The 22,780-nt window shown below is 47.8% G+C and overlaps 65 pseudogenes; all 65 read left to right on the top strand.

The window, feature by feature from the left end:
- The first annotated feature begins 129 nt into the window (after positions 1–129).
- Positions 130–303, top strand: LOC143794700 (U2 spliceosomal RNA; annotated as a pseudogene).
- Positions 304–479: 176 nt separating this feature from the next.
- Positions 480–631, top strand: LOC143796074 (U2 spliceosomal RNA; annotated as a pseudogene).
- A 198-nt stretch (positions 632–829) lies between these two features.
- On the top strand, positions 830–1,003 carry LOC143794559 (U2 spliceosomal RNA; annotated as a pseudogene).
- A 176-nt stretch (positions 1,004–1,179) lies between these two features.
- Positions 1,180–1,353, top strand: LOC143794699 (U2 spliceosomal RNA; annotated as a pseudogene).
- A 176-nt stretch (positions 1,354–1,529) lies between these two features.
- Positions 1,530–1,703, top strand: LOC143796884 (U2 spliceosomal RNA; annotated as a pseudogene).
- Positions 1,704–1,879: 176 nt separating this feature from the next.
- LOC143794830 (U2 spliceosomal RNA) lies at positions 1,880–2,053 on the top strand (annotated as a pseudogene).
- A 176-nt stretch (positions 2,054–2,229) lies between these two features.
- LOC143796072 (U2 spliceosomal RNA) lies at positions 2,230–2,381 on the top strand (annotated as a pseudogene).
- A 198-nt stretch (positions 2,382–2,579) lies between these two features.
- On the top strand, positions 2,580–2,753 carry LOC143794558 (U2 spliceosomal RNA; annotated as a pseudogene).
- Positions 2,754–2,929: 176 nt separating this feature from the next.
- On the top strand, positions 2,930–3,103 carry LOC143794557 (U2 spliceosomal RNA; annotated as a pseudogene).
- A 176-nt stretch (positions 3,104–3,279) lies between these two features.
- LOC143794381 (U2 spliceosomal RNA) lies at positions 3,280–3,453 on the top strand (annotated as a pseudogene).
- Positions 3,454–3,629: 176 nt separating this feature from the next.
- On the top strand, positions 3,630–3,802 carry LOC143796112 (U2 spliceosomal RNA; annotated as a pseudogene).
- A 177-nt stretch (positions 3,803–3,979) lies between these two features.
- On the top strand, positions 3,980–4,153 carry LOC143794710 (U2 spliceosomal RNA; annotated as a pseudogene).
- A 176-nt stretch (positions 4,154–4,329) lies between these two features.
- On the top strand, positions 4,330–4,503 carry LOC143794698 (U2 spliceosomal RNA; annotated as a pseudogene).
- A 176-nt stretch (positions 4,504–4,679) lies between these two features.
- LOC143796883 (U2 spliceosomal RNA) lies at positions 4,680–4,853 on the top strand (annotated as a pseudogene).
- Positions 4,854–5,029: 176 nt separating this feature from the next.
- On the top strand, positions 5,030–5,203 carry LOC143795539 (U2 spliceosomal RNA; annotated as a pseudogene).
- A 176-nt stretch (positions 5,204–5,379) lies between these two features.
- LOC143796071 (U2 spliceosomal RNA) lies at positions 5,380–5,531 on the top strand (annotated as a pseudogene).
- A 198-nt stretch (positions 5,532–5,729) lies between these two features.
- LOC143801541 (U2 spliceosomal RNA) lies at positions 5,730–5,903 on the top strand (annotated as a pseudogene).
- Positions 5,904–6,078: 175 nt separating this feature from the next.
- LOC143794904 (U2 spliceosomal RNA) lies at positions 6,079–6,252 on the top strand (annotated as a pseudogene).
- Positions 6,253–6,428: 176 nt separating this feature from the next.
- Positions 6,429–6,602, top strand: LOC143795176 (U2 spliceosomal RNA; annotated as a pseudogene).
- Positions 6,603–6,778: 176 nt separating this feature from the next.
- On the top strand, positions 6,779–6,952 carry LOC143796763 (U2 spliceosomal RNA; annotated as a pseudogene).
- A 176-nt stretch (positions 6,953–7,128) lies between these two features.
- LOC143794829 (U2 spliceosomal RNA) lies at positions 7,129–7,302 on the top strand (annotated as a pseudogene).
- Positions 7,303–7,478: 176 nt separating this feature from the next.
- LOC143796070 (U2 spliceosomal RNA) lies at positions 7,479–7,630 on the top strand (annotated as a pseudogene).
- A 198-nt stretch (positions 7,631–7,828) lies between these two features.
- LOC143801540 (U2 spliceosomal RNA) lies at positions 7,829–8,002 on the top strand (annotated as a pseudogene).
- Positions 8,003–8,177: 175 nt separating this feature from the next.
- Positions 8,178–8,351, top strand: LOC143795175 (U2 spliceosomal RNA; annotated as a pseudogene).
- Positions 8,352–8,527: 176 nt separating this feature from the next.
- Positions 8,528–8,701, top strand: LOC143795174 (U2 spliceosomal RNA; annotated as a pseudogene).
- Positions 8,702–8,877: 176 nt separating this feature from the next.
- On the top strand, positions 8,878–9,051 carry LOC143801473 (U2 spliceosomal RNA; annotated as a pseudogene).
- A 176-nt stretch (positions 9,052–9,227) lies between these two features.
- Positions 9,228–9,379, top strand: LOC143795601 (U2 spliceosomal RNA; annotated as a pseudogene).
- Positions 9,380–9,577: 198 nt separating this feature from the next.
- On the top strand, positions 9,578–9,751 carry LOC143796539 (U2 spliceosomal RNA; annotated as a pseudogene).
- Positions 9,752–9,927: 176 nt separating this feature from the next.
- Positions 9,928–10,101, top strand: LOC143796754 (U2 spliceosomal RNA; annotated as a pseudogene).
- A 176-nt stretch (positions 10,102–10,277) lies between these two features.
- Positions 10,278–10,451, top strand: LOC143794141 (U2 spliceosomal RNA; annotated as a pseudogene).
- A 176-nt stretch (positions 10,452–10,627) lies between these two features.
- On the top strand, positions 10,628–10,801 carry LOC143795173 (U2 spliceosomal RNA; annotated as a pseudogene).
- A 176-nt stretch (positions 10,802–10,977) lies between these two features.
- LOC143795172 (U2 spliceosomal RNA) lies at positions 10,978–11,151 on the top strand (annotated as a pseudogene).
- Positions 11,152–11,327: 176 nt separating this feature from the next.
- LOC143795538 (U2 spliceosomal RNA) lies at positions 11,328–11,501 on the top strand (annotated as a pseudogene).
- Positions 11,502–11,677: 176 nt separating this feature from the next.
- LOC143796069 (U2 spliceosomal RNA) lies at positions 11,678–11,829 on the top strand (annotated as a pseudogene).
- A 198-nt stretch (positions 11,830–12,027) lies between these two features.
- Positions 12,028–12,201, top strand: LOC143801539 (U2 spliceosomal RNA; annotated as a pseudogene).
- A 175-nt stretch (positions 12,202–12,376) lies between these two features.
- Positions 12,377–12,550, top strand: LOC143794903 (U2 spliceosomal RNA; annotated as a pseudogene).
- A 176-nt stretch (positions 12,551–12,726) lies between these two features.
- On the top strand, positions 12,727–12,900 carry LOC143795171 (U2 spliceosomal RNA; annotated as a pseudogene).
- Positions 12,901–13,076: 176 nt separating this feature from the next.
- Positions 13,077–13,250, top strand: LOC143796762 (U2 spliceosomal RNA; annotated as a pseudogene).
- Positions 13,251–13,426: 176 nt separating this feature from the next.
- LOC143794828 (U2 spliceosomal RNA) lies at positions 13,427–13,600 on the top strand (annotated as a pseudogene).
- Positions 13,601–13,776: 176 nt separating this feature from the next.
- Positions 13,777–13,928, top strand: LOC143796068 (U2 spliceosomal RNA; annotated as a pseudogene).
- Positions 13,929–14,126: 198 nt separating this feature from the next.
- Positions 14,127–14,300, top strand: LOC143801538 (U2 spliceosomal RNA; annotated as a pseudogene).
- Positions 14,301–14,475: 175 nt separating this feature from the next.
- On the top strand, positions 14,476–14,649 carry LOC143795170 (U2 spliceosomal RNA; annotated as a pseudogene).
- Positions 14,650–14,825: 176 nt separating this feature from the next.
- LOC143795168 (U2 spliceosomal RNA) lies at positions 14,826–14,999 on the top strand (annotated as a pseudogene).
- A 176-nt stretch (positions 15,000–15,175) lies between these two features.
- LOC143801472 (U2 spliceosomal RNA) lies at positions 15,176–15,349 on the top strand (annotated as a pseudogene).
- Positions 15,350–15,525: 176 nt separating this feature from the next.
- Positions 15,526–15,677, top strand: LOC143795600 (U2 spliceosomal RNA; annotated as a pseudogene).
- Positions 15,678–15,875: 198 nt separating this feature from the next.
- On the top strand, positions 15,876–16,049 carry LOC143796538 (U2 spliceosomal RNA; annotated as a pseudogene).
- A 176-nt stretch (positions 16,050–16,225) lies between these two features.
- Positions 16,226–16,399, top strand: LOC143796752 (U2 spliceosomal RNA; annotated as a pseudogene).
- Positions 16,400–16,575: 176 nt separating this feature from the next.
- On the top strand, positions 16,576–16,749 carry LOC143794140 (U2 spliceosomal RNA; annotated as a pseudogene).
- A 176-nt stretch (positions 16,750–16,925) lies between these two features.
- On the top strand, positions 16,926–17,099 carry LOC143795166 (U2 spliceosomal RNA; annotated as a pseudogene).
- Positions 17,100–17,275: 176 nt separating this feature from the next.
- LOC143795165 (U2 spliceosomal RNA) lies at positions 17,276–17,449 on the top strand (annotated as a pseudogene).
- Positions 17,450–17,625: 176 nt separating this feature from the next.
- Positions 17,626–17,799, top strand: LOC143794193 (U2 spliceosomal RNA; annotated as a pseudogene).
- Positions 17,800–17,975: 176 nt separating this feature from the next.
- Positions 17,976–18,127, top strand: LOC143795598 (U2 spliceosomal RNA; annotated as a pseudogene).
- A 198-nt stretch (positions 18,128–18,325) lies between these two features.
- LOC143794139 (U2 spliceosomal RNA) lies at positions 18,326–18,499 on the top strand (annotated as a pseudogene).
- A 176-nt stretch (positions 18,500–18,675) lies between these two features.
- On the top strand, positions 18,676–18,849 carry LOC143796581 (U2 spliceosomal RNA; annotated as a pseudogene).
- Positions 18,850–19,025: 176 nt separating this feature from the next.
- LOC143794525 (U2 spliceosomal RNA) lies at positions 19,026–19,199 on the top strand (annotated as a pseudogene).
- A 176-nt stretch (positions 19,200–19,375) lies between these two features.
- Positions 19,376–19,549, top strand: LOC143796009 (U2 spliceosomal RNA; annotated as a pseudogene).
- A 176-nt stretch (positions 19,550–19,725) lies between these two features.
- LOC143796993 (U2 spliceosomal RNA) lies at positions 19,726–19,899 on the top strand (annotated as a pseudogene).
- Positions 19,900–20,075: 176 nt separating this feature from the next.
- Positions 20,076–20,227, top strand: LOC143794482 (U2 spliceosomal RNA; annotated as a pseudogene).
- Positions 20,228–20,425: 198 nt separating this feature from the next.
- On the top strand, positions 20,426–20,599 carry LOC143794379 (U2 spliceosomal RNA; annotated as a pseudogene).
- Positions 20,600–20,775: 176 nt separating this feature from the next.
- LOC143796296 (U2 spliceosomal RNA) lies at positions 20,776–20,949 on the top strand (annotated as a pseudogene).
- A 176-nt stretch (positions 20,950–21,125) lies between these two features.
- Positions 21,126–21,299, top strand: LOC143794138 (U2 spliceosomal RNA; annotated as a pseudogene).
- Positions 21,300–21,475: 176 nt separating this feature from the next.
- Positions 21,476–21,649, top strand: LOC143796269 (U2 spliceosomal RNA; annotated as a pseudogene).
- A 176-nt stretch (positions 21,650–21,825) lies between these two features.
- On the top strand, positions 21,826–21,999 carry LOC143795950 (U2 spliceosomal RNA; annotated as a pseudogene).
- A 175-nt stretch (positions 22,000–22,174) lies between these two features.
- Positions 22,175–22,348, top strand: LOC143795164 (U2 spliceosomal RNA; annotated as a pseudogene).
- A 176-nt stretch (positions 22,349–22,524) lies between these two features.
- On the top strand, positions 22,525–22,698 carry LOC143795163 (U2 spliceosomal RNA; annotated as a pseudogene).
- The last annotated feature ends 82 nt before the right edge of the window (positions 22,699–22,780 follow it).

Raw genomic sequence — 22,780 nt, 5'->3', positions numbered from 1 at the left:
AGAACTGTCATCGACTGATCATCCAGAGTTTCTGGAAATGTCTTCCCTGCGGCAATCTTTTGCTACTTCTCCACAGTGGGTGTTGGTTGTAGGCCTTGGTTCGGCCCAAGTGGCAAACCATTTCTGATCATCTCTTCTCGGCCAAATGGCTCAAGATCAAGCGTAGTGTCTGTTCTTATTAGTTTAATAGCTGATACGTCCCCTATTTGGGGACAATATATTAAATGGATTTTTGGAACAGGGAGCTGGAAATGGAGCTTGCTTTGTCACACGGAACCTTCACGGGGATGGAGGGTGTGGTTATGCAGATTCAAAACGCGTTGCGCACAGCTTGAACACATGCACACCGCAGAACTGTCATCGACAGAGCATCCAGAGTTTCTGGAAATGTCTTCCCTGCGGCAATCTTTTGCTACGTCTCCACAGTGGATGTCGGTTGTAGGCCTTGGTGCGGCCCAAGTGGCAAACCATTTCTGATCATCTCTTCTCGGCCAAATGGCTCAAGATCAAGCGTAGTGTCTGTTCTTATTAGTTTAATATCTGATACGTCCCCTATTTGGGGACCATACATTAAATGGATTTTTGGAACAGGGAGCTGGAAATGGAGCTTGCTTTGTCACACGGAACCTTCACGGGGATGAAGGGTGTGGTTATGCAGATTCAAAACGCGTTGCGCACAGCTTGAACACATGCACACCGCAGAACTGTCATCGACAGAGCATCCAGAGTTTCTGGAAATGTCTTCCCTGCAGCAATCTTTTGCTACGTCTCCACAGTGGGTGTCAGTTGTAGGCCTTGGTGCGGCCCAAGTGGCAAACCATTTCTGATCATCTCTTCTCGGCCAAATGGCTCAAGATCAAGCGTAGTGTCTGTTCTTATTAGTTTAATATCTGATACGTCCCCTATTTGGGGACCATATATTAAATGGATTTTTGGAACAGGGAGATGGAAATGGAGCTTGCTTTGTCACACGGAACCTTCACGGGGATGGAGGGTGTGGTTATGCAGATTCAAAACGCGTTGCGCACAGCTTGAACACATGCACACCGCAGAACTGTCATCGACTGATCATCCAGAGTTTCTGGAAATGTCTTCCCTGCGGCAATCTTTTGCTACTTCTCCACAGTGGGTGTCGGTTGTAGGCCTTGGTGCGGCCCAAGTGGCAAACCATGTCTGATCATCTCTTCTCGGCCAAATGGCTCAAGATCAAGCGTAGTGTCTGTTCTTATTAGTTTAATAGCTGATACGTCCCCTATTTGGGGACAATATATTAAATGGATTTTTGGAACAGGGAGCTGGAAATGGAGCTTGCTTTGTCACACGGAACCTTCACGGGGATGGAGGGTGTGGTTATGCAGATTCAAAACGCATTGCACACAGCTTGAACACATGCACACCGCAGAACTGTCGTCGACAGAGCATCCAGAGTTTCTGGAAATGTCTTCCCTGCGGCAATCTTTTGCTACGTCTCCACAGTGGGTGTCGGTTGTAGGCCTTGGTGCGGCCCAAGTGGCAAACCATTTTTGATCATCTCTTCTCGGCCAAATGGCTCAAGATGAAGCGTAGTGTCTGTTCTTATTAGTTTAATATCTGATACGTCCCCTATTTGGGGACCATATATTAAATGGATTTTTGGAACAGGGAGCTGGAAATGGAGCTTGCTTTGTCACACGGAACCTTCACGGGGATGGAGGGTGTGGTTATGCAGATTCAAAACGCATTGTGCACAGCTTGAACACATGCACACCGCAGAACTGTCATCGATAGAGCATCCAGAGTTTCTGGAAATGTCTTTCCTGCGGCAATCTTTTGCTACGTCTCCACAGTGGGTGTCGGTTGTAGGCCTTGGTGCGGCCCAAGTGGCAAACCATTTCTGATCATCTCTTCTCGGCCAAATGGCTCAAGATCAAGCGTAGTGTCTGTTCTTATTAGTTTAATATCTGATACGTCCCCTATTTGGGGACCATATATTAAATGGATTTTTGGAACTGGGAGCTGGAAATGGAGCTTGCTTTGTCACACGGAACCTTCACGGGGATGGAGGGTGTGGTTATGCAGATTCAAAACGCGTTGCGCACAGCTTGAACACATGCACACCGCAGAACTGTCATCGACAGAGCATCCAGAGTTTCTGGAAATGTCTTCCCTGCGGCAATCTTTTGCTACGTCTCCACAGTGGATGTCGGTTGTAGGCCTTGGTGCGGCCCAAGTGGCAAACCATTTCTGATCATCTCTTCTCGGCCAAATGGCTCAAGATCAAGCGTAGTGTCTGTTCTTATTAGTTTAATATCTGATACGTCCCCTATTTGGGGACCATACATTAAATGGATTTTTGGAACAGGGAGCTGGAAATGGAGCTTGCTTTGTCACACGGAACCTTCACGGGGATGAAGGGTGTGGTTATGCAGATTCAAAACGCGTTGCGCACAGCTTGAACACATGCACACCGCAGAACTGTCATCGACAGAGCATCCAGAGTTTCTGGAAATGTCTTCCCTGCAGCAATCTTTTGCTACGTCTCCACAGTGGGTGTCAGTTGTAGGCCTTGGTGCGGCCCAAGTGGCAAACCATTTCTGATCATCTCTTCTCGGCCAAATGGCTCAAGATCAAGCGTAGTGTCTGTTCTTATTAGTTTAATATCTGATACGTCCCCTATTTGGGGACCATATATTAAATGGATTTTTGGAACAGGGAGATGGAAATGGAGCTTGCTTTGTCACACGGAACCTTCACGGGGATGGAGGGTGTGGTTATGCAGATTCAAAACGCGTTGCGCACAGCTTGAACACATGCACACCGCAGAACTGTCATCGACAGATCATCCAGAGTTTCTGGAAATGTCTTCCCTGCGGCAATCTTTTGCTACTTCTCCACAGTGGGTGTCGGTTGTAGGCCTTGGTGCGGCCCAAGTGGCAAACCATTTCTGATCATCTCTTCTCGGCCAAATGGCTCAAGATCAAGCGTAGTGTCTGTTCTTATTAGTTTAATATCTGATACGTCCCCTATTTGGGGACCATATATTAAATGGATTTTTGGAACAGGGAGATGGAAATGGAGCTTGCTTTGTCACACGGAACCTTCACGGGGATGGAGGGTGTGGTTATGCAGATTCAAAACGCGTTGCGCACAGCTTGAACACATGCACACCGCAGAACTGTCATCGACAGAGCATCCAGAGTTTCTGGAAATGTCTTCCCTGCGGCTATCTTTTGCTACGTCTCCACAGTAAGTGTCGGTTGCAGGCCTTGGTGCGGCCCAAGTGGCAAACCATTTCTGATCATCTCTTCTCGGCCAAATGGCTCAAGATCAAGCGTAGTGTCTGTTCTTATTAGTTTAATAGCTGATACGTCCCCTATTTGGGGACCATATATTAAATGGATTTTTGGAACAGGGAGCTGGAAATGGAGCTTGCTTTGTCGCACGGAACCTTCACGGGGGTGGAGGGTGTGGTTATGCAGATTCAAAACGCGTTGCGCACAGCTTGAACACATGCACACCGCAGAACTGTCATCGACAGATCATCCAGAGTTTCTGGAAATGTCTTCCCTGCGGCAATCTTTTGCTACGTCTCCACAGTGGGTGTCGGTTGTAGGCCTTGGTGCGGCCCAAGTGGCAAACCATTTCTGATCATCTCTTCTCGGCCAAATGGCTCAAGATCAAGCGTAGTGTCTGTTCTTATTAGTTTAATATCTGATACATCCCCTATTTGGGGACCATATATTAAATGGATTTTTGGAACAGGGAGCTGGAAATGGAGCTTGCTTTGTCGCACGGAACCTTCACGGGGATGAAGGGTGTGGTTATGCAGATTCAAAACGCGTTGCGCACAGCTTGAACACATGTACACCGCAGAACTGTCATCGACAGAGCATCCAGAGTTTCTGGAAATGTCTTCCCTGCGGCAATCTTTTGCTATGTCTCCACAGTGGGTGTCAGTTGTAGGCCTTGGTGCGGCCCAAGTGGCAAACCATTTCTGATCATCTCTTCTCGGCCAAATGGCTCAAGATCAAGCGTAGTGTCTGTTCTTATTAGTTTAATATCTGATACGTCCCCTATTTGGGGACCATATATTAAATGTATTTTTGGAACAGGGAGCTGGAAATGGAGCTTGCTTTGTCACACGGAACCTTCACGGGGATGGAGGGTGTGGTTATGCAGATTCAAAACGCGTTGCGCACAGCTTGAACACATGCACACCGCAGAACTGTCATCGACTGATCATCCAGAGTTTCTGGAAATGTCTTCCCTGTGGCAATCTTTTGCTACTTCTCCACAGTGGGTGTCGGTTGTAGGCCTTGGTGCGGCCCAAGTGGCAAACCATTTCTGATCATCTCTTCTCGGCCAAATGGCTCAAGATCAAGCGTAGTGTCTGTTCTTATTAGTTTAATAGCTGATACGTCCCCTATTTGGGGACAATATATTAAATGGATTTTTGGAACAGGGAGCTGGAAATGGAGCTTGCTTTGTCACACGGAACCTTCACGGGGATGGAGGGTGTGGTTATGCAGATTCAAAACGCATTGCGCACAGCTTGAACACATGCACACCGCAGAACTGTCGTCGACAGAGCATCCAGAGTTTCTGGAAATGTCTTCCCTGCGGCAATCTTTTGCTACGTCTCCACAGTGGGTGTCGGTTGTAGGCCTTGGTGAGGCCCAAGTGGCAAACCATTTTTGATCATCTCTTCTCGGCCAAATGGCTCAAGATGAAGCGTAGTGTCTGTTCTTATTAGTTTAATATCTGATACGTCCCCTATTTGGGGACCATATATTAAATGGATTTTTGGAACAGGGAGCTGGAAATGGAGCTTGCTTTGTCACACGGAACCTTCACGGGGATGGAGGGTGTGGTTATGCAGATTCAAAACGCATTGTGCACAGCTTGAACACATGCACACCGCAGAACTGTCATCGATAGAGCATCCAGAGTTTCTGGAAATGTCTTCCCTGCGGCAATCTTTTGCTACGTCTCCACAGTGGGTGTCGGTTGTAGGCCTTGGTGCGGCCCAAGTGGCAAACCATTTCTGATCATCTCTTCTTGGCCAAATGGCTCAAGATCAAGCGTAGTGTCTGTTCTTATTAGTTTAATATCTGATACGTCCCCTATTTGGGGACCATATATTAAATGGATTTTTGGAACTGGGAGCTGGAAATGGAGCTTGCTTTGTCACACGGAACCTTCACGGGGATGGAGGGTGTGGTTATGCAGATTCAAAACGCGTTGCGCACAGCTTGAACACATGCACACCGCAGAACTGTCATCGACAGAGCATCCAGAGTTTCTGGAAATGTCTTCCCTGCGGCAATCTTTTGCTACGTCTCCACAGTGGATGTCGGTTGTAGGCCTTGGTGCGGCCCAAGTGGCAAACCATTTCTGATCATCTCTTCTCGGCCAAATGGCTCAAGATCAAGCGTAGTGTCTGTTCTTATTAGTTTAATATCTGATACGTCCCCTATTTGGGGACCATACATTAAATGGATTTTTGGAACAGGGAGCTGGAAATGGAGCTTGCTTTGTCACACGGAACCTTCACGGGGATGAAGGGTGTGGTTATGCAGATTCAAAACGCGTTGCGCACAGCTTGAACACATGCACACCGCAGAACTGTCATCGACAGAGCATCCAGAGTTTCTGGAAATGTCTTCCCTGCGGCAATCTTTTGCTACGTCTCCACAGTGGGTGTCGGTTGTAGGCCTTGGTGCGGCCCAAGTGGCAAACCATTTCTGATCATCTCTTCTCGGCCAAATGGCTCAAGATCAAGTGTAGTGTCTGTTCTTATTAGTTTAATATCTGATACGTCCCCTATTTGGGGACCATATATTAAATGGATTTTTGGAACAGGGAGCTGGAAATGGAGCTTGCTTTGTCGCACGGAACCTTCACGGGGATGGAGGGTGTGGTTATGCAGATTCAAAACGCGTTGCGCACAGCTTGAACACATGCACACCGCAGAACTGTCATCGATAGAGCATCCAGAGTTTCTGGAAATGTCTTCCCTGCGGCAATCTTTTGCTACATCTCACAGTGGATGTCGGTTGTAGGCCTTGGTGTGGCCCAAGTGGCAAACCATTTCTGATCATCTCTTCTCGGCCAAATGGCTCAAGATCAAGCGTAGTGTCTGTTCTTATTAGTTTAATATCTGATACGTCCCCTATTTGGGGACCATATATTAAATGGATTTTTGGAACAGGGAGCTGGAAATGGAGCTTGCTTTGTCACACGGAACCTTCACGGGGATGGAGGGTGTGGTTATGCAGATTCGAAACGCGTTGCGCACAGCTTGAACACATGCACACCGCAGAACTGTCATCGACAGAGCATCCAGAGTTTCTGGAAATGTCTTCCCTGCGGCAATCTTTTGCTACGTCTCCACAGTTGGTGTCGGTTGTAGGCCTTGGTGCGGCCCAAGTGGCAAACCATTTCTGATCATCTCTTCTCGGCCAAATGGCTCAAGATCAAGCGTAGTGTCTGTTCTTATTAGTTTAATATCTGATACGTCCCCTATTTGGGGACCATATATTAAATGGATTTTTGGAACAGGGAGCTGGAAATGGAGCTTGCTTTGTCACACGGAACCTTCACGGGGATGGAGGGTGTGGTTATGCAGATTCAAAATGCGTTGCGCACAGCTTGAACACATGCACACCGCAGAACTGTCATCGACAGAGCATCCAGAGTTTCTGGAAATGTCTTCCCTGCGGCAATCTTTTGCTACGTCTCCACAGTGGGTGTCGGTTGTAGGCCTTGGTGCGGCCCAAGTGGCAAACCATTTTTGATCATCTCTTCTCGGCCAAATGGCTCAAGATGAAGCGTAGTGTCTGTTCTTATTAGTTTAATATCTGATACGTCCCCTATTTGGGGACCATATATTAAATGTATTTTTGGAACAGGGAGCTGGAAATGGAGCTTGCTTTGTCACACGGAACCTTCACGGGGATGGAGGGTGTGGTTATGCAGATTCAAAACGCATTGTGCACAGCTTGAACACATGCACACCGCAGAACTGTCATCGATAGAGCATCCAGAGTTTCTGGAAATGTCTTTCCTGCGGCAATCTTTTGCTACGTCTCCACAGTGGGTGTCGGTTGTAGGCCTTGGTGCGGCCCAAGTGACAAACCATTTCTGATCATCTCTTCTCGGCCAAATGGCTCAAGATCAAGCGTAGTGTCTGTTCTTATTAGTTTAATATCTGATACGTCCCCTATTTGGGGACCATATATTAAATGGATTTTTGGAACTGGGAGCTGGAAATGGAGCTTGCTTTGTCACACGGAACCTTCACGGGGATGGAGGGTGTGGTTATGCAGATTCAAAACGCGTTGCGCACAGCTTGAACACATGCACACCGCAGAACTGTCATCGACAGAGCATCCAGAGTTTCTGGAAATGTCTTCCCTGCGGCAATCTTTTGCTACGTCTCCACAGTGGATGTCGGTTGTAGGCCTTGGTGCGGCCCAAGTGGCAAACCATTTCTGATCATCTCTTCTCGGCCAAATGGCTCAAGATCAAGCGTAGTGTCTGTTCTTATTAGTTTAATATCTGATACGTCCCCTATTTGGGGACCATACATTAAATGGATTTTTGGAACAGGGAGCTGGAAATGGAGCTTGCTTTGTCACACGGAACCTTCACGGGGATGAAGGGTGTGGTTATGCAGATTCAAAACGCGTTGCGCACAGCTTGAACACATGCACACCGCAGAACTGTCATCGACAGAGCATCCAGAGTTTCTGGAAATGTCTTCCCTGCGGCAATCTTTTGCTACGTCTCCACAGTGGGTGTCGGTTGTAGGCCTTGGTGCGGCCCAAGTGGCAAACCATTTTTGATCATCTCTTCTCGGCCAAATGGCTCAAGATCAAGTGTAGTGTCTGTTCTTATTAGTTTAATATCTGATACGTCCCCTATTTGGGGACCATATATTAAATGGATTTTTGGAACAGGGAGCTGGAAATGGAGCTTGCTTTGTCGCACGGAACCTTCACGGGGATGGAGGGTGTGGTTATGCAGATTCAAAACGCGTTGCACACAGCTTGAACACATGCACACCGCAGAACTGTCATCGATAGAGCATCCAGAGTTTCTGGAAATGTCTTCCCTGCGGCAATCTTTTGCTACGTCTCACAGTGGATGTCGGTTGTAGGCCTTGGTGTGGCCCAAGTGGCAAACCATTTCTGATCATCTCTTCTCGGCCAAATGGCTCAAGATCAAGCGTAGTGTCTGTTCTTATTAGTTTAATATCTGATACGTCCCCTATTTGGGGACCATATATTAAATGGATTTTTGGAACAGGGAGCTGGAAATGGAGCTTGCTTTGTCACACGGAACCTTCACGGGGATGGAGGGTGTGGTTATGCAGATTCAAAACGCGTTGCGCACAGCTTGAACACATGCACACCGCAGAACTGTCATCGACAGAGCATCCAGAGTTTCTGGAAATGTCTTCCCTGCGGCAATCTTTTGCTACGTCTCCACAGTTGGTGTCGGTTGTAGGCCTTGGTGCGGCCCAAGTGGCAAACCATTTCTGATCATCTCTTCTCGGCCAAATGGCTCAAGATCAAGCGTAGTGTCTGTTCTTATTAGTTTAATATCTGATACGTCCCCTATTTGGGGACCATATATTAAATGGATTTTTGGAACAGGGAGCTGGAAATGGAGCTTGCTTTGTCACACGGAACCTTCACGGGGATGGAGGGTGTGGTTATGCAGATTCAAAATGCGTTGCGCACAGCTTGAACACATGCACACCGCAGAACTGTCATCGACAGAGCATCCAAAGTTTCTGGAAATGTCTTCCCTGCGGCAATCTTTTGCTACGTCTCCACAGTGGGTGTCGGTTGTAGGCCTTGGTGCGGCCCAAGTGGCAAACCATTTCTGATCATCTCTTCTCGGCCAAATGGCTCAAGATCAAGCGTAGTGTCTGTTCTTATTAGTTTAATATCTGATACGTCCCCTATTTGGGGACCATATATTAAATGGATTTTTGGAACAGGGAGCTGGAAATGGAGCTTGCTCTGTCACTCGGAACCTTCACGGGGATGGAGGGTGTGGTTATGCAGATTCAAAACGCGTTGCGCACAGCTTGAACACATGCACACCGCAGAACTGTCATCGACAGAGCATCCAGAGTTTCTGGAAATGTCTTCCCTGCGGCAATCTTTTGCTACGTCTCCACAGTGGGTGTCGGTTGTAGGCCTTGGTGCGGCCCAAGTGGCAAACCATTTCTGATCATCTCTTCTCGGCCAAATGGCTCAAGATCAAGCGTAGTGTCTGTTCTTATTAGTTTAATACCTGATACGTCCCCTATTTGGGGACCATATATTAAATGGATTTTTGGAACAGGGAGCTGGAAATGGAGCTTGCTCTGTCACATGGAACCTTCACGGGGATGGAGGGTGTGGTTATGCAGATTCAAAACGCGTTGCGCACAGCTTGAACACATGCACACCGCAGAACTGTCATCGACAGAGCATCCAGAGTTTCTGGAAATGTCTTCCCTGCGGCTATCTTTTGCTACGTCTCCACAGTAAGTGTCGGTTGCAGGCCTTGGTGCGGCCCAAGTGGCAAACCATTTCTGATCATCTCTTCTCGGCCAAATGGCTCAAGATCAAGCGTAGTGTCTGTTCTTATTAGTTTAATAGCTGATACGTGCCCTATTTGGGGACCATATATTAAATGGATTTTTGGAACAGGGAGCTGGAAATGGAGCTTGCTTTGTCGCACGGAACCTTCACGGGGGTGGAGGGTGTGGTTATGCAGATTCAAAACGCGTTGCGCACAGCTTGAACACATGCACACCGCAGAACTGTCATCGACAGATCATCCAGAGTTTCTGGAAATGTCTTCCCTGCGGCAATCTTTTGCTACGTCTCCACAGTGGGTGTCGGTTGTAGGCCTTGGTGCGGCCCAAGTGGCAAACCATTTCTGATCATCTCTTCTCGGCCAAATGGCTCAAGATCAAGCGTAGTGTCTGTTCTTATTAGTTTAATATCTGATACATCCCTTATTTGGGGACCATATATTAAATGGATTTTTGGAACAGGGAGCTGGAAATGGAGCTTGCTTTGTCACACGGAACCTTCACGGGGATGGAGGGTGTGGTTATGCAGATTCAAAACGCGTTGCGCACAGCTTGAACACATGCACACCGCAGAACTATGATTGACAGATCATCCAGAGTTTCTGGAAATGTCTTCCCTGCGGCAATCTTTTGCTACGTCTCCACAGTGGGTGTCGGTTGTAGGCCTTGGTGCGTCCCAAGTGGCAAACCATTTCTGATCATCTCTTCTTGGCCAAATGGCTCAAGATCAAGCGTAGTGTCTGTTCTTATTAGTTTAATATCTGATACGTCCCCTATTTGGGGACAATATATTAAATGGATTTTTGGAACAGGGAGCTGGAAATGGAGCTTGCTTTGTCGCACGGAACCTTCACGGGGGTGGAGGGTGTGGTTATGCAGATTCAAAACGCGTTGCGCACAGCTTGAACACATGCACACCGCAGAACTGTCATCGACAGATCATCCAGAGTTTCTGGAAATGTCTTCCCTGCGGCAATCTTTTGCTACGTCTCCACAGTGGGTGTCGGTTGTAGGCCTTGGTGCGGCCCAAGTGGCAAACCATTTCTGATCATCTCTTCTCGGCCAAATGGCTCAAGATCAAGCGTAGTGTCTGTTCTTATTAGTTTAATATCTGATACGTCCCCTATTTGGGGACCATATATTAAATGGATTTTTGGAACAGGGAGCTGGAAATGGAGCTTGCTTTGTCACACGGAACCTTCACGGGGATGGAGGGTGTGGTTATGCAGATTCAAAATGCGTTGCGCACAGCTTGAACACATGCACACCGCAGAACTGTCATCGACAGAGCATCCAGAGTTTCTGGAAATGTCTTCCCTGCGGCAATCTTTTGCTACGTCTCCACAGTGGGTGTCGGTTGTAGGCCTTGGTGCGGCCCAAGTGGCAAACCATTTCTGATCATCTCTTCTCGGCCAAATGGCTCAAGATCAAGCGTAGTGTCTGTTCTTATTAGTTTAATATCTGATACGTCCCCTATTTGGGGACCATATATTAAATGGATTTTTGGAACAGGGAGCTGGAAATGGAGCTTGCTTTGTCACACGGAACCTTCACGGGGATGGAGGGTGTGGTTATGCAGATTCAAAATGCGTTGCGCACAGCTTGAACACATGCACACCGCAGAACTGTCATCGACAGAGCATCCAGAGTTTCTGGAAATGTCTTCCCTGCGGCAATCTTTTGCTACGTCTCCACAGTGGGTGTCGGTTGTAGGCCTTGGTGCGGCCCAAGTGGCAAACCATTTCTGATCATCTCTTCTTGGCCAAATGGCTCAAGATCAAGCGTAGTGTCTGTTCTTATTAGTTTAATATCTGATACGTCCCCTATTTGGGGACCATATATTAAATGGATTTTTGGAACTGGGAGCTGGAAATGGAGCTTGCTTTGTCACACGGAACCTTCACGGGGATGGAGGGTGTGGTTATGCAGATTCAAAACGCGTTGCGCACAGCTTGAACACATGCACACCGCAGAACTGTCATCGACAGAGCATCCAGAGTTTCTGGAAATGTCTTCCCTGCGGCAATCTTTTGCTACGTCTCCACAGTGGATGTCGGTTGTAGGCCTTGGTGCGGCCCAAGTGGCAAACCATTTCTGATCATCTCTTCTCGGCCAAATGGCTCAAGATCAAGCGTAGTGTCTGTTCTTATTAGTTTAATATCTGATACGTCCCCTATTTGGGGACCATACATTAAATGGATTTTTGGAACAGGGAGCTGGAAATGGAGCTTGCTTTGTCACACGGAACCTTCACGGGGATGAAGGGTGTGGTTATGCAGATTCAAAACGCGTTGCGCACAGCTTGAACACATGCACACCGCAGAACTGTCATCGACAGAGCATCCAGAGTTTCTGGAAATGTCTTCCCTGCGGCAATCTTTTGCTACGTCTCCACAGTGGGTGTCGGTTGTAGGCCTTGGTGCGGCCCAAGTGGCAAACCATTTCTGATCATCTCTTCTCGGCCAAATGGCTCAAGATCAAGTGTAGTGTCTGTTCTTATTAGTTTAATATCTGATACGTCCCCTATTTGGGGACCATATATTAAATGGATTTTTGGAACAGGGAGCTGGAAATGGAGCTTGCTTTGTCGCACGGAACCTTCACGGGGATGGAGGGTGTGGTTATGCAGATTCAAAACGCGTTGCGCACAGCTTGAACACATGCACACCGCAGAACTGTCATCGATAGAGCATCCAGAGTTTCTGGAAATGTCTTCCCTGCGGCAATCTTTTGCTACATCTCACAGTGGATGTCGGTTGTAGGCCTTGGTGTGGCCCAAGTGGCAAACCATTTCTGATCATCTCTTCTCGGCCAAATGGCTCAAGATCAAGCGTAGTGTCTGTTCTTATTAGTTTAATATCTGATACGTCCCCTATTTGGGGACCATATATTAAATGGATTTTTGGAACAGGGAGCTGGAAATGGAGCTTGCTTTGTCACACGGAACCTTCACGGGGATGGAGGGTGTGGTTATGCAGATTCGAAACGCGTTGCGCACAGCTTGAACACATGCACACCGCAGAACTGTCATCGACAGAGCATCCAGAGTTTCTGGAAATGTCTTCCCTGCGGCAATCTTTTGCTACGTCTCCACAGTTGGTGTCGGTTGTAGGCCTTGGTGCGGCCCAAGTGGCAAACCATTTCTGATCATCTCTTCTCGGCCAAATGGCTCAAGATCAAGCGTAGTGTCTGTTCTTATTAGTTTAATATCTGATACGTCCCCTATTTGGGGACCATATATTAAATGGATTTTTGGAACAGGGAGCTGGAAATGGAGCTTGCTTTGTCACACGGAACCTTCACGGGGATGGAGGGTGTGGTTATGCAGATTCAAAATGCGTTGCGCACAGCTTGAACACATGCACACCGCAGAACTGTCATCGACAGAGCATCCAGAGTTTCTGGAAATGTCTTCCCTGCGGCAATCTTTTGCTACGTCTCCACAGTGGGTGTCGGTTGTAGGCCTTGGTGCGGCCCAAGTGGCAAACCATTTTTGATCATCTCTTCTCGGCCAAATGGCTCAAGATGAAGCGTAGTGTCTGTTCTTATTAGTTTAATATCTGATACGTCCCCTATTTGGGGACCATATATTAAATGTATTTTTGGAACAGGGAGCTGGAAATGGAGCTTGCTTTGTCACACGGAACCTTCACGGGGATGGAGGGTGTGGTTATGCAGATTCAAAACGCATTGTGCACAGCTTGAACACATGCACACCGCAGAACTGTCATCGATAGAGCATCCAGAGTTTCTGGAAATGTCTTTCCTGCGGCAATCTTTTGCTACGTCTCCACAGTGGGTGTCGGTTGTAGGCCTTGGTGCGGCCCAAGTGACAAACCATTTCTGATCATCTCTTCTCGGCCAAATGGCTCAAGATCAAGCGTAGTGTCTGTTCTTATTAGTTTAATATCTGATACGTCCCCTATTTGGGGACCATATATTAAATGGATTTTTGGAACTGGGAGCTGGAAATGGAGCTTGCTTTGTCACACGGAACCTTCACGGGGATGGAGGGTGTGGTTATGCAGATTCAAAACGCGTTGCGCACAGCTTGAACACATGCACACCGCAGAACTGTCATCGACAGAGCATCCAGAGTTTCTGGAAATGTCTTCCCTGCGGCAATCTTTTGCTACGTCTCCACAGTGGATGTCGGTTGTAGGCCTTGGTGCGGCCCAAGTGGCAAACCATTTCTGATCATCTCTTCTCGGCCAAATGGCTCAAGATCAAGCGTAGTGTCTGTTCTTATTAGTTTAATATCTGATACGTCCCCTATTTGGGGACCATACATTAAATGGATTTTTGGAACAGGGAGCTGGAAATGGAGCTTGCTTTGTCACACGGAACCTTCACGGGGATGAAGGGTGTGGTTATGCAGATTCAAAACGCGTTGCGCACAGCTTGAACACATGCACACCGCAGAACTGTCATCGACAGAGCATCCAGAGTTTCTGGAAATGTCTTCCCTGCGGCAATCTTTTGCTACGTCTCCACAGTGGGTGTCGGTTGTAGGCCTTGGTGCGGCCCAAGTGGCAAACCATTTCTGATCATCTCTTCTCGGCCAAATGGCTCAAGATCAAGTGTAGTGTCTGTTCTTATTAGTTTAATATCTGATACGTCCCCTATTTGGGGACCATATATTAAATGGATTTTTGGAACAGGGAGCTGGAAATGGAGCTTGCTTTGTCGCACGGAACCTTCACGGGGATGGAGGGTGTGGTTATGCAGATTCAAAACGCGTTGCACACAGCTTGAACACATGCACACCGCAGAACTGTCATCGATAGAGCATCCAGAGTTTCTGGAAATGTCTTCCCTGCGGCAATCTTTTGCTACGTCTCACAGTGGATGTCGGTTGTAGGCCTTGGTGTGGCCCAAGTGGCAAACCATTTCTGATCATCTCTTCTCGGCCAAATGGCTCAAGATCAAGCGTAGTGTCTGTTCTTATTAGTTTAATATCTGATACGTCCCCTATTTGGGGACCATATATTAAATGGATTTTTGGAACAGGGAGCTGGAAATGGAGCTTGCTTTGTCACACGGAACCTTCACGGGGATGGAGGGTGTGGTTATGCAGATTCAAAACGCGTTGCGCACAGCTTGAACACATGCACACCGCAGAACTGTCATCGACAGAGCATCCAGAGTTTCTGGAAATGTCTTCCCTGCGGCAATCTTTTGCTACGTCTCCACAGTTGGTGTCGGTTGTAGGCCTTGGTGCGGCCCAAGTGGCAAACCATTTCTGATCATCTCTTCTCGGCCAAATGGCTCAAGATCAAGCGTAGTGTCTGTTCTTATTAGTTTAATATCTGATACGTCCCCTATTTGGGGACCATATATTAAATGGATTTTTGGAACAGGGAGCTGGAAATGGAGCTTGCTTTGTCACACGGAACCTTCACGGGGATGGAGGGTGTGGTTATGCAGATTCAAAATGCGTTGCGCACAGCTTGAACACATGCACACCGCAGAACTGTCATCGACAGAGCATCCAAAGTTTCTGGAAATGTCTTCCCTGCGGCAATCTTTTGCTACGTCTCCACAGTGGGTGTCGGTTGTAGGCCTTGGTGCGGCCCAAGTGGCAAACCATTTCTGATCATCTCTTCTCGGCCAAATGGCTCAAGATCAAGCGTAGTGTCTGTTCTTATTAGTTTAATATCTGATACGTCCCCTATTTGGGGACCATATATTAAATGGATTTTTGGAACAGGGAGCTGGAAATGGAGCTTGCTCTGTCACTCGGAACCTTCACGGGGATGGAGGGTGTGGTTATGCAGATTCAAAACGCGTTGCGCACAGCTTGAACACATGCACACCGCAGAACTGTCATCGACAGAGCATCCAGAGTTTCTGGAAATGTCTTCCCTGCGGCAATCTTTTGCTACGTCTCCACAGTGGGTGTCGGTTGTAGGCCTTGGTGCGGCCCAAGTGGCAAACCATTTCTGATCATCTCTTCTCGGCCAAATGGCTCAAGATCAAGCGTAGTGTCTGTTCTTATTAGTTTAATACCTGATACGTCCCCTATTTGGGGACCATATATTAAATGGATTTTTGGAACAGGGAGCTGGAAATGGAGCTTGCTCTGTCACATGGAACCTTCACGGGGATGGAGGGTGTGGTTATGCAGATTCAAAACGCGTTGCGCACAGCTTGAACACATGCACACCGCAGAACTGTCATCGACAGAGCATCCAGAGTTTCTGGAAATGTCTTCCCTGCGGCTATCTTTTGCTACGTCTCCACAGTAAGTGTCGGTTGCAGGCCTTGGTGCGGCCCAAGTGGCAAACCATTTCTGATCATCTCTTCTCGGCCAAATGGCTCAAGATCAAGCGTAGTGTCTGTTCTTATTAGTTTAATAGCTGATACGTGCCCTATTTGGGGACCATATATTAAATGGATTTTTGGAACAGGGAGCTGGAAATGGAGCTTGCTTTGTCGCACGGAACCTTCACGGGGGTGGAGGGTGTGGTTATGCAGATTCAAAACGCGTTGCGCACAGCTTGAACACATGCACACCGCAGAACTGTCATCGACAGATCATCCAGAGTTTCTGGAAATGTCTTCCCTGCGGCAATCTTTTGCTACGTCTCCACAGTGGGTGTCGGTTGTAGGCCTTGGTGCGGCCCAAGTGGCAAACCATTTCTGATCATCTCTTCTCGGCCAAATGGCTCAAGATCAAGCGTAGTGTCTGTTCTTATTAGTTTAATATCTGATACATCCCTTATTTGGGGACCATATATTAAATGGATTTTTGGAACAGGGAGCTGGAAATGGAGCTTGCTTTGTCACACGGAACCTTCACGGGGATGGAGGGTGTGGTTATGCAGATTCAAAACGCGTTGCGCACAGCTTGAACACATGCACACCGCAGAACTATGATTGACAGATCATCCAGAGTTTCTGGAAATGTCTTCCCTGCGGCAATCTTTTGCTACGTCTCCACAGTGGGTGTCGGTTGTAGGCCTTGGTGCGTCCCAAGTGGCAAACCATTTCTGATCATCTCTTCTTGGCCAAATGGCTCAAGATCAAGCGTAGTGTCTGTTCTTATTAGTTTAATATCTGATACGTCCCCTATTTGGGGACAATATATTAAATGGATTTTTGGAACAGGGAGCTGGAAATGGAGCTTGCTTTGTCGCACGGAACCTTCACGGGGGTGGAGGGTGTGGTTATGCAGATTCAAAACGCGTTGCGCACAGCTTGAACACATGCACACCGCAGAACTGTCATCGACAGATCATCCAGAGTTTCTGGAAATGTCTTCCCTGCGGCAATCTTTTGCTACGTCTCCACAGTGGGTGTCGGTTGTAGGCCTTGGTGCGGCCCAAGTGGCAAACCATTTCTGATCATCTCTTCTCGGCCAAATGGCTCAAGATCAAGCGTAGTGTCTGTTCTTATTAGTTTAATATCTGATACGTCCCCTATTTGGGGACCATATATTAAATGGATTTTTGGAACAGGGAGCTGGAAATGGAGCTTGCTTTGTCACACGGAACCTTCACGGGGATGGAGGGTGTGGTTATGCAGATTCAAAATGCGTTGCGCACAGCTTGAACACATGCACACCGCAGAACTGTCATCGACAGAGCATCCAGAGTTTCTGGAAATGTCTTCCCTGCGGCAATCTTTTGCTACGTCTCCACAGTGGGTGTCGGTTGTAGGCCTTGGTGCGGCCCAAGTGGCAAACCATTTCTGATCATCTCTTCTCGGCCAAATGGCTCAAGATCAAGCGTAGTGTCTGTTCTTATTAGTTTAATATCTGATACGTCCCCTATTTGGGGACCATATATTAAATGGATTTTTGGAACAGGGAGCTGGAAATGGAGCTTGCTTTGTCACACGGAACCTTCACGGGGATGGAGGGTGTGGTTATGCAGATTCAAAATGCGTTGCGCACAGCTTGAACACATGCACACCGCAGAACTGTCATCGACAGAGCATCCAGAGTTTCTGGAAATGTCTTCCCTGCGGCAATCTTTTGCTACGTCTCCACAGTGGGTGTCGGTTGTAGGCCTTGGTGCGGCCCAAGTGGCAAACCATTTCTGATCATCTCTTCTCGGCCAAATGGCTCAAGATCAAGCGTAGTGTCTGTTCTTATTAGTTTAATATCTGATACGTTCCCTATTTGGGGACCATATATTAAATGGATTTTTGGAACAGGGAGCTGGAAATGGAGCTTGCTCTGTCACTCGGAACCTTCACGGGGATGGAGGGTGTGGTTATGCAGATTCAAAACGCGTTGCGCACAGCTTGAACACATGCACACCGCAGAACTGTCATCGACAGAGCATCCAGAGTTTCTGGAAATGTCTTCCCTGCGGCAATCTTTTGCTACGTCTCCACAGTGGGTGTCGGTTGTAGGCCTTGGTGCGGCCCAAGTGGCAAACCATTTCTGATCATCTCTTCTCGGCCAAATGGCTCAAGATCAAGCGTAGTGTCTGTTCTTATTAGTTTAATACCTGATACGTCCCCTATTTGGGGACCATATATTAAATGGATTTTTGGAACAGGGAGCTGGAAATGGAGCTTGCTCTGTCACATGGAACCTTCACGGGGATGGAGGGTGTGGTTATGCAGATTCAAAACGCGTTGCGCACAGCTTGAACACATGCACACCGCAGAACTATGATTGACAGATCATCCAGAGTTTCTGGAAATGTCTTCCCTGCGGCAATCTTTTGCTACGTCTCCACAGTGGGTGTCGGTTGTAGGCCTTGGTGCGGCCCAAGTGGCAAACCATTTCTGATCATCTCTTCTTGGCCAAATGGCTCAAGATCAAGCGTAGTGTCTGTTCTTATTAGTTTAATATCTGATACGTCCCCTATTTGGGGACAATATATTAAATGGATTTTTGGAACAGGGAGCTGGAAATGGAGCTTGCTTTGTCGCACGGAACCTTCACGGGGGTGGAGGGTGTGGTTATGCAGATTCAAAACGCGTTGCGCACAGCTTGAACACATGCACACCGCAGAACTGTCATCGACAGATCATCCAGAGTTTCTGGAAATGTCTTCCCTGCGGCAATCTTTTGCTACGTCTCCACAGTGGGTGTCGGTTGTAGGCCTTGGTGCGGCCCAAGTGGCAAACCATTTCTGATCATCTCTTCTCGGCCAAATGGCTCAAGATCAAGCGTAGTGTCTGTTCTTATTAGTTTAATATCTGATACATCCCCTATTTGGGGACCATATATTAAATGGACTTTTGGAACAGGGAGGTGGAAATGGAGCTTGCTTTGTCACACGGAACCTTCACGGGGATGGAGGGTGTGGTTATGCAGATTCAAAACGCGTTGCGCACAGCTTGAACACATGCACACCGCAGAACTATGATTGACAGATCATCCAGAGTTTCTGGAAATGTCTTCCCTGCGGCAATCTTTTGCTACGTCTCCACAGTGGGTGTCGGTTGTAGGCCTTGGTGCGGCCCAAGTGGCAAACCATTTCTCTTCATCTCTTCTTGGCCAAATGGCTCAAGATCAAGCGTAGTGTCTGTTCTTATTAGTTTAATATCTGATACGTCCCCTATTTGGGGACAATATATTAAATGGATTTTTGGAACAGGGAGCTGGAAATGGAGCTTGCTTTGTCACACGGAACCTTCACGGGGATGGAGGGTGTGGTTATGCAGATTCAAAACGCGTTGCGCACAGTTTGAACACATGCACACCGCAGAACTGTCATCGACAGAGCATCCAGAGTTTCTGGAAATGTCTTCCCTGCGGCAATCTTTTGCTACGTCTCCACAGTGGATGTCGGTTGTAGGCCTTGGTGCGGCCCAAGTGGCAAACCATTTCTGATCATCTCTTCTCGGCCAAATGGCTCAAGATCAAGCGTAGTGTCTGTTCTTATTAGTTTAATATCTGATACGTCCCCTATTTGGGGACCATACATTAAATGGATTTTTGGAACAGGGAGCTGGAAATGGAGCTTGCTTTGTCACACGGAACCTTCACGGGGATGGAGGGTGTGGTTATGCAGATTCAAAACGCGTTGCGCACAGCTTGAACACATGCACACCGCAGAACTGTCATCGACAGAGCATCCAGAGTTTCTGGAAATGTCTTCCCTGCGGCAATCTTTTGCTACGTCTCCACAGTTGGTGTCGGTTGTAGGCCTTGGTGCGGCCCAAGTGGCAAACCATTTCTGATCATCTCTTCTCGGCCAAATGGCTCAAGATCAAGCGTAGTGTCTGTTTTTATTAGTTTAATATCTGATACGTCCCCTATTTGGGGGCCATATATTAAATGGATTTTTGGAACAGGGAGCTGGAAATGGAGCTTGCTTTGTCACACGGAACCTTCACGGGGATGGAGGGTGTGGTTATGCAGATTCAAAATGCGTTGCGCACAGCTTGAACACATGCACACCGCAGAACTGTCATCGACAGAGCATCCAGAGTTTCTGGAAATGTCTTCCCTGCGGCAATCTTTTGCTACGTCTCCACAGTGGGTGTCGGTTGTAGGCCTTGGTGCGGCCCAAGTGGCAAACCATTTCTGATCATCTCTTCTCGGCCAAATGGCTCAAGATCAAGCGTAGTGTCTGTTCTTATTAGTTTAATATCTGATACGTCCCCTATTTGGGGACCATATATTAAATGGATTTTTGGAACAGGGAGCTGGAAATGGAGCTTGCTCTGTCACATGGAACCTTCACGGGGATGGAGGGTGTGGTTATGCAGATTCAAAACGCGTTGCGCACAGCTTGAACACATGCACACCGCAGAACTGTCATCGACAGAGCATCCAGAGTTTCTGGAAATGTCTTCCCTGCGGCTATCTTTTGCTACGTCTCCACAGTAAGTGTCGGTTGCAGGCCTTGGTGCGGCCCAAGTGGCAAACCATTTCTGATCATCTCTTCTCGGCCAAATGGCTCAAGATCAAGCGTAGTGTCTGTTCTTATTAGTTTAATAGCTGATACGTCCCCTATTTGGGGACCATATATTAAATGGATTTTTGGAACAGGGAGCTGGAAATGGAGCTTGCTTTGTCGCACGGAACCTTCACGGGGGTGGAGGGTGTGGTTATGCAGATTCAAAACGCGTTGCGCACAGCTTGAACACATGCACACCGCAGAACTGTCATCGACAGATCATCCAGAGTTTCTGGAAATGTCTTCCCTGCGGCAATATTTTGCTACGTCTCCACAGTGGGTGTCGGTTGTAGGCCTTGGTGCGGCCCAAGTGGCAAACCATTTCTGATCATCTCTTCTCGGCCAAATGGCTCAAGATCAAGCGTAGTGTCTGTTCTTATTAGTTTAATATCTGATACATCCCCTATTTGGGGACCATATATTAAATGGATTTTTGGAACAGGGAGCTGGAAATGGAGCTTGCTTTGTCACACGGAACCTTCACGGGGATGGAGGGTGTGGTTATGCAGATTCAAAACGCGTTGCGCACAGCTTGAACACATGCACACCGCAGAACTATGATTGACAGATCATCCAGAGTTTCTGGAAATGTCTTCCCTGCGGCAATCTTTTGCTACGTCTCCACAGTGGGTGTCGGTTGTAGGCCTTGGTGCGGCCCAAGTGGCAAACCATTTCTGATCATCTCTTCTTGGCCAAATGGCTCAAGATCAAGCGTAGTGTCTGTTCTTATTAGTTTAATATCTGATACGTCCCCTATTTGGGGACAATATATTAAATGGATTTTTGGAACAGGGAGCTGGAAATGGAGCTTGCTTTGTCGCACGGAACCTTCACGGGGGTGGAGGGTGTGGTTATGCAGATTCAAAACGCGTTGCGCACAGCTTGAACACATGCACACCGCAGAACTGTCATCGACAGATCATCCAGAGTTTCTGGAAATGTCTTCCCAGCGGCAATCTTTTGCTACGTCTCCACAGTGGGTGTCGGTTGTAGGCCTTGGTGCGGCCCAAGTGGCAAACCATTTCTGATCATCTCTTCTCGGCCAAATGGCTCAAGATCAAGCGTAGTGTCTGTTCTTATTAGTTTAATATCTGATACATCCCCTATTTGGGGACCATATATTAAATGGATTTTTGGAACAGGGAGCTGGAAATGGAGCTTGCTTTGTCACACGGAACCTTCACGGGGATGGAGGGTGTGGTTATGCAGATTGAAAACGCGTTGCGCACAGCTTGAACACATGCACACCGCAGAACTATGATTGACAGATCATCCAGAGTTTCTGGAAATGTCTTCCCTGCGGCAATCTTTTGCTACGTCTCCACAGTGGGTGTCGGTTGTAGGCCTTGGTGCGGCCCAAGTGTCAAACCATTTCTGATCATGTCTTCTCGGCCAAATGGCTCAAGATCAAGCGTAGTGTCTGTTCTTATTAGTTTAATAGCTGATACGTCCCCTATTTGGGGACCATATATTAAATGGATTTTTGGAACAGGGAGCTGGAAATGGAGCTTGCTTTGTCGCACGGAACCTTCACGGGGATGGAGGGTGTGGTTATGCAGATTCAAAACGCGTTGCACACAGCTTGAACACATGCACACCGCAGAACTGTCATCGATAGAGCATCCAGAGTTTCTGGAAATGTCTTCCCTGCGGCAATCTTTTGCTACGTCTCACAGTGGATGTCGGTTGTAGGCCTTGGTGTGGCCCAAGTGGCAAACCATTTCTGATCATCTCTTCTCGGCCAAATGGCTCAAGATCAAGCGTAGTGTCTGTTCTTATTAGTTTAATATCTGATACGTCCCCTATTTGGGGACCATATATTAAATGGATTTTTGGAACAGGGAGCTGGAAATGGAGCTTGCTTTGTCACACGGAACCTTCACGGGGATGGAGGGTGTGGTTATGCAGATTCAAAACGCGTTGCGCACAGCTTGAACACATGCACACCGCAGAACTGTCATCGACAGAGCATCCAGAGTTTCTGGAAATGTCTTCCCTGCGGCAATCTTTTGCTACGTCTCCACAGTTGGTGTCGGTTGTAGGCCTTGGTGCGGCCCAAGTGGCAAACCATTTCTGATCATCTCTTCTCGGCCAAATGGCTCAAGATCAAGCGTAGTGTCTGTTCTTATTAGTTTAATATCTGATACGTCCCCTATTTGGGGACCATATATTAAATGGATTTTTGGAACAGGGAGCTGGAAATGGAGCTTGCTTTGTCACACGGAACCTTCACGGGGATGGAGGGTGTGGTTATGCAGATTCAAAATGCGTTGCGCACAGCTTGAACACATGCACACCGCAGAACTGTCATCGACAGAGCATCCAAAGTTTCTGG

The sequence above is a fragment of the Ranitomeya variabilis genome, chromosome 1 (assembly GCF_051348905.1).
Source record: "Ranitomeya variabilis isolate aRanVar5 chromosome 1, aRanVar5.hap1, whole genome shotgun sequence".
Lineage (NCBI taxonomy): Eukaryota > Metazoa > Chordata > Amphibia > Anura > Dendrobatidae > Ranitomeya > Ranitomeya variabilis.
The sequence above is the reverse complement of the archived record's forward strand: the minus strand, read 5'-3'. Positions and strand labels throughout refer to the sequence as shown.